This window comes from Polypterus senegalus, unplaced genomic scaffold (assembly GCF_016835505.1).
Source record: "Polypterus senegalus isolate Bchr_013 unplaced genomic scaffold, ASM1683550v1 scaffold_4529, whole genome shotgun sequence".
Lineage (NCBI taxonomy): Eukaryota > Metazoa > Chordata > Cladistia > Polypteriformes > Polypteridae > Polypterus > Polypterus senegalus.
In genome coordinates this window covers 22,054-34,008 of record NW_024383657.1, presented here as the reverse complement: position 1 = coordinate 34,008, position 11,955 = coordinate 22,054, and the positions used below count along the sequence as shown (strand labels likewise).

General features: G+C 38.4%; 2 pseudogenes; one reads left to right on the top strand and one right to left on the bottom strand.

The window, feature by feature from the left end:
• Positions 1-6,133: 6,133 nt before the first annotated feature.
• LOC120521563 lies at positions 6,134-8,615 on the bottom strand (annotated as a pseudogene).
• A 2,258-nt stretch (positions 8,616-10,873) lies between these two features.
• On the top strand, positions 10,874-11,446 carry LOC120521562 (annotated as a pseudogene).
• Positions 11,447-11,955: the final 509 nt, after the last annotated feature.

Genomic DNA, 11,955 nt, shown 5'->3' with positions numbered 1-11,955 from the left:
AGTGGGAAGGGAAGTTAAACAGAATCTAACAAACTTAAAAGAAACTAAGTCATCCAGTCTGAGAAATATATGAAACAGTTTGGTAATGAAATAAATTTTTAAATTGGTCAACTTTACACAAGGTCAGAAATTAGATATGTTTTCATTTGGTTTTCCTTTTAATCCATTAACCATTGTATTGCTTTACACTGTTGGAATTTTACAAAAACACCATATCTTTCTCTTTCACCGGTTGAAATGTCCGTTTAAGGAAAAGAATATAAAAAAAAATGAAAGAAAGCATATACATAACCCAAGTTTGATCACCTGTTAAGATACCTAGAAGAGGCAGTGAAGGAAAATGAAACCCTCGGGGAAACACCATAAACCAAATGCCTGGGCGGGAATTACCATCAAAGAAAAAAGACAGAGATCAGAAAAAAGCAAAACCTAATCCCTGAGAAGGTTTAGGGTGTTTAAGCATCATCGGGGAAAGAGGAAAAGAAAAAATGAAGAAAAAAGAAAAATTTAAATTAAATTTAAAAACAAAAAATTTTTGAGATGAATGGGACCTCACCCATAAACCATAAAAAAAATGAATTAACCCAAAATTGGGGGTTGATAACATCTAAGTTAACTTTTGTTAATAAGGAAAAGGGAGCTGTTTTAAATACTTCATTTGGTTGAAATTGGGTGTTTTAAGATAAACCCGGGAAATAACTAAAAAAAGAACCCTTCTTTATGCAAGGCTTTTGAGCAAGCATAAAAGTCCGAGAGCGTAAAAGGAAAGAAAGTTTAAAAAAACCACAAACAAAGAAGCAAGTAAATTCAACGTCGAAGAGGATGGAACAGGAGTTAGGGAAAATTTGAAGAAAATAAGAATAAAATTTTTTTAAACCAGTCAAGACTCTTACACCAAGGGTCAAACGGCATGATAGTTTTTGATCCCAAGGCAAGGGGCAATGTTCCTTTCCGGCCCCCACGGGTTTCACTACATTGTTTTGCGCCAACTGTGGTGACAAAAACACAACATGGTTTTAAACCAAGGGAAATTTGGTGACTGCGGTAGGCAGGACAAGAATAGTGAGGGAAGAAACATGCCAAAACAGTATATGCCAAAAAAACCTCTTGTGCAAAGCGTTTCTGAGTCATCCTGGTACTGAACATGAAATGGGAGAAAATGACAAAGAACAAACCTGCCAAAACCTTCTGGAGTCACTGGCTCTTATAAAACTCCATTGAAAGATGAGGAGGAACAGAGTCGCAAAAAGAGAGCATTTAGGATGGAAGGTTTAGGTCCTCAAAACATAAAAAAAGAAAAAAGATGGAAGAAAACAATTTTGGAAACTATGAAGATAGAAATTAGACTGGAAATAGTAAAATGAGAATGAAGGATGTTTTGAAGGAAACCTTGCAGAAAACCAAAACACATAATTAGAAATGATTTAACAATTGTAGGTGTTTGATGAAGCATCTATATTTTGAAAATGCAAGATATAATTTGGTAACTGGAATGCAAATGAGTTTTCAAATTTCACAAAATAAGCTTGAAAATTAATTTTTATGAATTTGGTTCTGGTTTATTTTTAACTTTTATTTTAAAAGAAGACCTTGATGCAAGGCTTTTTGGTTTCAAGTCTATGACAGTCCAGGAAGAGACTGGAAAAGTGACAATGATGATAACAATGAAGAAAACTGCAAACAGGGCCTAAGTCTATCCCTTGGAGAGATTAAGTAAAGGAAGAGAAAAGAAGAAAAAACCACCAGAAACACATAAACTCCAAAGGGGTCCTTACCCAGTTTGCATGTTAAAGGGAGTTTAATTTTCTTCACTATATTCTATAAATTTAATTCCTACATAAGATTTTGGAATAAATATTTTGGTCCCAATTGCCTGTTTTAAACATGCTGAAGGAGATTGGAAGAGGAAAGCCTATTTATTTTGGTTATTTCTCACCGGTGTTTTATCTGGTATTCAAGGGAGCAGCCAAAGGGAAAACTGCTCAAACCTTCGGGAAAGTTGGCAATTTGGCAGCAACCTAATTAATGAACATGTCAGACATGGATGGTGATTCAATTTTCCCAGGGAAAATTTCAAATTATAAATTGGGAAATCAGAAAGGTAATGGTAGATGGAGTAAGGCCATTTTTTGATCGGAATTATAATCGAAGGCTAATATAATCCGAGCAAAATTAAAAAGGAAAAGGTTTATAAATGGACTGGATCAGCGGGTCATGTTCAAATCTTGATTTCCAATTTATGTATATTGTTTTTATCATGTTATCCAGAAAGCATTTATTTTACCTAACTGCAGGTTAAAATTAAGCCAAACGGTGGGAAAATCAAGAACGCTGATCCGCCCGGTTCATGCATTTTAATCAGACCAAAACCCGGTAAAGAAGAAAAGATGACAGGAACAAAACTGAAAACATCTGCAATCAAGTCTTGATTGTACTTATATATGAAGAATTATTGATTATTTTATTTTTATTTACCATAAAAATAATTATATAAGTTAAGAATAAAATAACATTTTTTATATACCATGTAAGGCATTAAAAGGGGTAACAGGAATTATAGCAGTTCAGAGATAGGAAAGCCAAGAAAATACAATTTTAGATATACTCAGTAGGCGGTATTTGCAGTAAAAAAACTAGGTTTTGCAGCATGGTGATTCAATTATTCAAAATTCCCTGTAATTTTAATTGCAGTTTGTGATGTGGAATTTTTGGCAGTTTTGTCTACTGTTCAAAACCCCTGTGCCATTTTTCCTTCTCCATGTTAACATGATTTTTCCAAAACTGAACTGGAATATAAAGGAACAAGGTGAATCTCCGAATGGATTGAATTTAGCACATTTAAGACCCTGTATCCTAAAGCTTTATTTAAACCTTAGCTGAGTATCTCCAAAATTCCCCTGTCTAGGTTTTTTACCAGCTTTGTTTTGATTGCCAAAAAATTTTTAAATTTCCCTAATTTGATTTTTCCTTTTCATGTAAATTTTTTCAAGTCTACCTGTGTACTTATCAAATCAAATATGCAGTCTTATATTCCTTTTTTTCCCGTTCCCTTGTGGTCATGGTGGACAGAAAGTAATCGGACATTTAACAACATTGAATGAGTACACCAACCTTTTATGTTAATATCTTAGTACCATTCTGTGTACACAGTACCCATTTTGTCCTGTCTACCTCAAATAGACTTATGTTCTTGATGCTATGACAAGGTAAATATGTTGGACATCTGGCAAGTTTTGTTCCATTTTTCAATTCTGAATGTTTTACTTTATTCCAGCAGGTCAAACGGAACCCTTTGGGGGATAGAAGACCCCTAATCACCTTTCCCTTCAAAGGAAAATACCCGGTGTCTGACAAAATTTACTTCAGCATTATTTCTTTCTTTAGGTTTTTACGCAGTATTTTTGTTCCCCAAAACTTTTTTTATATTTAAATTATTGTAAATTTACCATTTGTTCAGGTATTTACAGTGGTTCTAACATGTGATAAGATAATGGTTACATCCCCGTCAGTTTGGTGAATTACACGGTAGGTTTTAACAAAATAGGATGGCACCAAAGTAAATTGTACTTTACTTTTGTTTACATATCAGTCTTATCCACAAGGTTTTAAATGTTTCAGTTGGAGCAGACTTCTTGTGTCACAGTATCAGCCCTTTCCCACCAATCCAAAGAAGGTTGATAATTTAGCATCCAGCAATCAAACCCTTTGTTAAGTTATATCACAACTGTGTATAAATGGGAAACTGCTTGTGGTTTTAAGCAATTTGTGCACTTGAAACTGAATGAACATCTAAATGATTTTAACCTGCCCCTTTGTTACCCGAACACAAATTTTAAAAATTGGTGTGTAGGCCTTGTTGTAAGCTATAATTCTTAAAATGTTTATGATAAATAAATTGCTTCTGCTTTGGTACTATTGGTAGATTTGCACAAAATGCAATTTTTACACCAAATCAAAGCTTTTCTTTATGTTCTATACCACGGGTAAACAGTTGGCCAATTCTCATTTGGGTTTTGCCATTTGGTGTTTACAATCCAGCAACATCGGTTGCAGTAAAATAATTGTTGGCTAAATTGCAGTTTTATGCGAACTGGTCCATTACCACGTGGTGGAAGATTTTATTTAAGATCTCTCTTTTATTACATCATGCCCCTTTTCCTTCTGGTTTTTCCCAGACACCACTGGGTCTTTTGGGAAAACCTAATATTTCACTTCATTTTAAATTTTTTGTTTCTTTGCAAAAGCCCTAAGGGCTTTTTTTTGTACATTGCAGTCTTCTCTACCTCCTCAGCCTCGGCACTGAGTTGCTCTCACAGCTATGCCTTTGCTTCACTTTAGATGTGAGACCCTTGGCAGCCTCCACTGCGCCGCTCTGCTCGGCCATCTTTTCCCAAGGAAACATGAAACAAAATTTACATTAAAAATAAAAAAGCCAGAAGCCATCAAAGCTATCAAAACCTTCAAATCTAAACAATACATATAAATTTGAAAGGAATAATATATTACTCTTCATATATTAAGGTTCTAGATTATTAAGTTAATAAATTCAAATTACACAGTGATTAATTAAAATAAATATTTCCATATCTATACACTGTTCTAAATTCTTCATTTTGAATGCAACTGCTGACATTTTGAACCTTTCGCAACGAAAATAAAAAAATAACCTTTTTGATTGTTGCTGTGGTTTGAAGCTGCAAAGGCACTTTCAAAAACAGAAGTACTTGTTTATGCATAATTTAACAACAAAAGCACACACACTTTCACTCACACACTCGCTCACTGGAAATAAATTAGTCAAATTAAGCCTCATACTCCACTCCTGGTGCTGCCCTTCTGTCAGTGTCCTTCAGATTAAGAGGTGTCCCTGGGTGAAGCAGGTGAAGTAGATGACTGTGGCTGGAACTGCCATGACCAAGGTTGGTGGCAAGCCACTCTAGAGGGACCACACTCCTTCATAGCGGGTGATCTTCACAAATGCATCCACAGTGCCTCTGAAGTGATTGGGGGTCTTGTACCAGCTGGTGCATCCGCTGCCATTGTCACACACGTAAAGGTGGTCCATCAAAGCTCTGTAGAATGGTGCCCTCTGTGCTTGCAGTCTTATCTTGACCACATCCAATGACTACCCAAGAAATCTTGGAGTAATTAATTCATCTATTTATTTTAAACTTAATGAACTTTATTATTTTTTGTTAATGAAACTATAGCAAGGAGAGGTTTTTGATAAGCTCATAGAAATTAACGACCCTGGCCATTGTCTGACCTGTAACACATCCCACAGTGTTCTGGGTGGCATTAAAGAGCAGGGAACAAAGACACTGTTAATGACTGAATGATCATTGGATCTGGACTTGTCGCAGATAACTGAAAACCTTTTACTTTAATATTTTGCACATAAGAAACAAGCAAATAGTGAGTGTTTTTCAATAGATTGAGCTGCCAATTTGTCATCTGCTTCATTTACTGCTCAGCCGCACTACCATTCAGTTCCAAGAATGTGGAGGCCACACCTCGGTGTGTCCACCGTCTACCTCATCCTTCAGAGTCTACCATGAGCAGCGATCTGTGAAAGCCCCACCATCATAACTCATTGGCCTTCCTTCATCTTTCATGTTTGCCTTGTGCCTGTCACCTTGACCATAACTCAGATTATAACTTTAATTTCTAAAAATCTGTGCTGTTATAATGTGACAGAGATTCATTTCCTGTCATTGTGCCACTTTGGTCAAAGATCTGAGTGATATTGCAGGCCTCTGCACTCACTTCTCCTTCACCCCTTCAGGGATCAATTCTCCCTCCTGTGGAGTTTACTGCATGTCCTCTCTGTGTCTTTTTGGGTTTTTCTCAGATAAGCAGTATAAGTTAACTGGTGTTGTTCCACTGGTTTTTAAGGCAAACAAGAGTGCATTTTAGGTTAAAGTTACTATCAATTCAAAGGCATTTTAGGTTGAAGTTCTCATCAGGAAGCTTGTTGCCATAAATAAACTATTAGCCCTTGTGGTTTGTGAAGACAACCTCCCTGGCACATGAAACTTTCTTCATTGTTTTCCTTCTCTTGTCGCCGTTTCTGGAGAAAGGCATTTTGTGGGCAAAAGCACTTAAAATCTACTCACTCCTGTCAAAATTTGAATTAACGGACCAGGGGAGTCTGTTTGAGTGATATAAGCTCAGAGGGCATGCGGGACATGTCTTGGATTGCTTGCTGGTCTTTGTGTTGAAGTCACAGAGCCGTACAACCCTCTCCCACTCTAAGCCTGGAGTGTCTTCATCACACTCCTTCAGGAGAGCTTCCTCTGATGTCACATAGCCTATCACATCAGCATTGAACTGCTCGTAGAAAGCCTTATCAGCAATCCGGTTATTGACTTTGTTCTTCTCCATTTGTTCATTTTGGCGCAAGTGCCATTCTTCTAGCTCCTTCTTGGCCTTTTCAATCCACTCTAGCTTTGCTGCTTTTGTTGCATGGTCAGGTTCTTCCAGCCTAGTTTTCTTTTCCTCCATTTTCGCAGCCTCTCTTTTCACTTTTCACTTTTTGCGCGTGCTATTGCAGCATAGCTGTCATTGGAGCCATTTGTCTCCGGAGAAAGGTCTCCATTGATGGCTGCTGGAGAACTGAACTTCTTAAAAGGGGCTGTGAACGTTCTGCCAGCACCTTCAAGCACTCAAAGCCTTACAATGCCTCATCTCACTCCCTGCTGAGCAAGAAGGCGCGCGAATCCTCTTCAACTGGTGCACATTTCTGAGGAGAAAAAAATAATTTTGACTGTGGGTAAATTCGCCCCGATAACATTCCCACAAGTGGGCAGGTGGCCCACTGTCAAGCACCAACCTTCCCACCCCAAATCTAAAAAGCAGTTTGAGCACTTAGCATCTCAGGAGGAGCCACAGCTGCCATCTCTCCCCGTGATTGTACAAATGAACATCCTGAAAGGTTCAGAGCACTTTGTCCCTGGTACTTTTGATGTCGGGAGTCACAGTGAGCCCACAGGTTAGACTGGTCAGCAAATGCCGCACAGTGTTCGGAAGGGACTCTCCCCAGTTTGATTGCTGGAGAGAACCTTCCCATAAGTTGGATGATAAGGAATGATTTTGGCCAATTGAGAGAAGTGAATCTTTAAGTCAGTGTTGGAAATTCAATCACAAAAGGTTCGCCGCCCTTTGGAGTTTAAGTGATTATGGTGTTTCTTGCATTTCATTTTAGTGTTTCAGTGTCTTCCGGGACTGGCATACATTTGACATTAAAACCAGCATTGCATTGAAGTGTCTCTTTGGCTCTCATGGTCATATGGTGTTTCAGGCAGGTTTCCTCCTCATCGTTGTTTCAGGCTCCTTTCACTGTTTAAATCTCGCCTGGACTGGCATAGACTCAGACTTCAAAACAAGCCTTGATGAAGAAGGTTTTCTTGGCGTTTAGGGTGATTTATGGTTTTCTTGGGTTTTTCATTGATTTTCCTTCTCGTGTCTTTGGGAAGGCATTTTGGGGCAAAGCTCCCCAAATCTACAGTGTTCGGAAAAGGGCCTCTCTCCAGTGTGTATATGAATGTGCGGAGCCATCCAAAGTTGGATAGATACAGGGCAGGCTTGGGACCATATGTGCATTTCAAGCTGCAGGCAACCATACTCATATATGCATCTTCGGATGCCGGGGTTATACCATCAGGATGAAGGCTGGGTCCACCAGCCTAGAGGGCACCACAGCAGTGCGACTTTTGTTGAGATAAACCTGAAGGGCTCGTGAAATTTATGGTATTTAAGGCCGTCCTTGCTTCAGCAGGGACTAGGCGGATCAGAGGTCTGACACTAATCTTGCTCACTGCTAGATAAGGAACTCTTCCAAATACTGACTTTCTTAAAGGGAGTAGAGCTTGGGTACCTAGGCCCCACACAAAACTGGTGAGCAGCCAGCTTTGATTCTTCCCAGATGTGCCAAGGAGTTATGTTCTTCCACCAAGTGACCCACACGCCAAGAGTAGCTCCTCTGTGTGTCTTGTTTTGGGAAAGGTTCATTATGAATCTCATTCAAGTCATTGTAGCGAAATTTCCAGCACAGGATAGATCAGTCCCTGTCAATATGCAAAATGTAGCCTATAAAAAAACTTGAGCAACTCTTTATCTTTAATCTATTATTTGTATATTTTTTTTAAGGTTATTAATTTATATGCAACAGTTTAAAGCGGAAATCTTTAGCAAACATCTTGATCTCACCTGTAACAAAACACCCAAGAAGTATCACATTAAAGACTCTGACACATCCTCCCATGTAAGTAAAAAACCCTTTGAAAATAGCTCTTGACTCATTTGTGGAACTCTGAGGTAATACAGGTGATTCAAACTTAAAGTTGTCCTCTAACTGGATATAAACTGTAATTCAGGTGATTTTAAACTGTAAAGGTAAAGTTATGTTTTATCTTTATATTCTATTTCTATTTTTTTAGGTTACTCATTTATATGCAACACCTTGACATGAACATCTTTAAGCATCTCAAAAATTTTTAAATAAAAAATTGAGTAAATTGAGAAGAGGGAGTGCTTGTGCTGTACTGAACATAATCTGTACCCCACTACCTTCCTTTACTCATGCCTCTCTGCTGGGTAGACACACGTTGACCCATTATGATGCAGCCGACATCTAAAGGCATCACAGACCTGTTATTGCTCAATTCCCGTGAGCCCTTGCCCCCTAAAGTTGGAGCCACCTCTCGGGTGTGTAACATTTAGCAGGGGGGAGTCTCGTTTGTTATCAGAATGAACCAGCAATCGGCTCCACCAACTACAACAGAATGAAAAAGCTATCAATCTGTCAATCCTCTGTGCCCGGGCTGGGTGGCTTTACGTGTTGAGTCAAATTAAGCGCGGCTCCACTCTGGTGGTGCCCTTCCATCAATTCCTTTAAGTTTCAGCTTGCAACCATACTTCCCGGACCCCAAATTCGATATAAATTTGTGCATATTTTAAATGGACACTGAAGGAGACCATCTTTTCATTCTACTCCCAAAGCAGATTGAATGGCAGGCATCTATCTACATGTGTCCTATTCAACTTCTGGCAACATGTCTGCCATCTATCACTGAGCACCAAGCTCTATACCAAGCAACCTCTGCACTAAAACCCCTAGGTATCTGTTGTCTGACAGAGTAGCCATAATTCCCAATATGAGAAGAGAGTTGTAGATTAGTGATTCTTATTTCGCTTGAGACCAGTCTAAGGACGGGGCAACCACCAAACAAACAGTATACATGAGTGTTTAAAACATTCACGTAAACTCAAAAAAAATTACCAGATCTGAGGGGAAAGATATTAAATTTTGTTAAATTTTGCTACTTCATCCTTTACTGCTTTTTTCGCTTTTCATACAGTTAGACACAGCTTTTTGCATTTTCCAACCCTAAAGGTTCTCCTGCAAACCTCAGTGACCCAATGCCAGGAGACATGCTGAAATTTGTCATATTTGTTTTATTATTATTATTTTGCTATTCATCCATTACGCTCATTGTCGTTATAGAAAACGAACACAGTTTTTTGCATATCTTTTAGTTTTTTACAGGCACCTAATCTGACTACATTGCTTTATGTGCAACAGCAGCAGTGTGGGGGGAATGCACAAAAATGATAACAAAGATACGCACAGAACCATAAAGAGAGGAAAACAGTGAAAAAGAAACCTGCCTGAAATTCATAAACACATGACGAGTGCATGTGGATCTTCTTGCCTATTACTCATTTCAAAAGATGAGAACAGCAGATTAGACAATAAACCCAGGCGTGACAATGTGCTGGAGGGGGTAGGCTTCTTCCACAAAATCAGAAAAGAAACAGAGGAAAAAGATGGAATAAAAAAAAATGAATTGAGAGCAGGTGAGTGAAAAATTTAAACCCTGCAAAATACCAAAACCCCTGAACCCCAAAGAAGGCCCTTCGATGCAAGGTCGTGTTTTGAGGTTAGAGTCTATGCCAGCCCGGGAAGAGACTGGAAACAGTGAAGAAAAAGGAAAAATGAAGAAACCTTCCAGAAACACCATAAACATATGAAAAACAAAATAAAAAACAGAAACACTTATTTGTCTTTAACACCAAAGATGGTAGAGATCAGTGTCTGTGCCATTTAGGCAGAGTCAAGAAAAACTGCAGAATCACGCAGTGCACGGGGATCTTTTTGCCCTTTCTATTCTGAAGATTAGAAGAACAGCAGATCAGACAACAAAGCAGATGTGAGGACGTGATGGCAGAATTAGAGTTTCTCTGACTCTGTGGCATGTCATTTAGTCCACCGAGTGCAGATGACCTGGACCAGGAAGAGACTGAAAACAGGAAAAAAGGAAAAATGAAAAGAAATCTCCAAAAACCAAAAGACACGTTTAAGTGAAAATCTGGCGAGTTTGAGAATTCTTCCCATGGAGTGATGTCTGATAGGATCATTTCTGGACTGCTGTACAGGCTTGATTCTGATTGATAAGCTAATCAAGTCTTTATAGAGGGAATTTAAAAAACCCGTGCGTTAGGTCTGCTTGACCCCCACGACCTTCCTTAATTTTGATATGCAGTTGTGACTTTAAGAAATACAGAGAAGTGGGAGTTTTTTATAAAATTTGGTGAGCACTGCAAGGACGAAAAAACCCCTAGTGAATATGCCTTGGCAATGAAAACCTAGCAGACCACCACTAGTCAAAGAAATCGTGGAAGGGCGATGAATGGTGCCAGTGTTTGTCAGATTTTGTGATTAAAGGAATAAAGAAATACTGGAAAGGATAAAAAAAGTGCTCATCATGCTATTATGTAACCACAAAACTGACCCCAAAAGTGACTCACACTAGTGATTCAACAAGGTCAGTTCATCTGTCAGGAAAAACTCCAGGTTGTTGGATGTTGACGTTTTAACCCATTTTTAAAGTGTGATAAATTTCAAACTGTAGGTATGGACTTTGGGTGCCTGCATGAGAATGTCTATAATGTGTTTTCCTGAATCTGCAGCTACACCACTCCACCCTTGCAAAGATGCCATTAACCCTTTTTCAGAAGCAAAGAATCCAATTGATTCCTTCCTGGAGAGCTGTTTAATGTGGTAGTTTTTTCCCCTTCACTTTCTTATTTCCCTTCCCCTGTGTAAAAACAACATGAATTGCTTGCATTAAATGGACTACTACTCATAATTAATCTGATTCATCCCAACAAAACCGGTTGCAATAATGATGAAGCTGAAAATTGCGTGGAGTCACTGGGTTTTAAAAGGTACAATTATACTAAACTTTCCCCTATAAATCACATGGCCCTTTTCAAAAGTGTCTTTGAAAACAACCAGTGATCTGTAGCAGAATTATCCAAAATCGTATATGCGGATTTTAGCAGTGAAAATGAGGAATACTCTGATAGCAGCCCACTAAGGCCTGATCTTGAAGATGATCAGATAGCTTTGTTTCATAGAGCCCTGAAAATCCTTATGACTTGATTCCGTGAAGTCAAACTGGAAAATTTCATCAGTGAATTTTATTCAAGTATTAAGAGCTTTTCATAGATAACCCCAAAAAAAAGCTTTTACTTATTGAATATCTGGATTCGGAAATTTCTCCATTTAATTTTGATTCTCTCTTGCCAGGAAACCTTGACCATACTTACCCCCCTTTTGGTTTTAAATTTGAGACCTCTTGGAAATTCTCCTTAGCGCTGTCTTGCTGTCCATGAGACCAAACATATTTTAAAAAGGAAAAAATGGCTTCTTGTGGCGCTATTGTGTCAAGGTGGGGTTCTCTTTAAGGATTTCAATCTCCTACTCACTTTTTTAATCCATTTTGCTTTGAATTTGTGGGTTTTTTTCTGTTTCTCATCTTATCATTTCAAAAAAACCAATTGGGATTCACATGTTTGTCCTTCTTGAGATGCCCCAGGCCATTTTCTGTCCACTTTAGGGGGGGATTGCCTAAAGAACAAGTTCTAATGAAGAAATTCATGAAGTTGTCA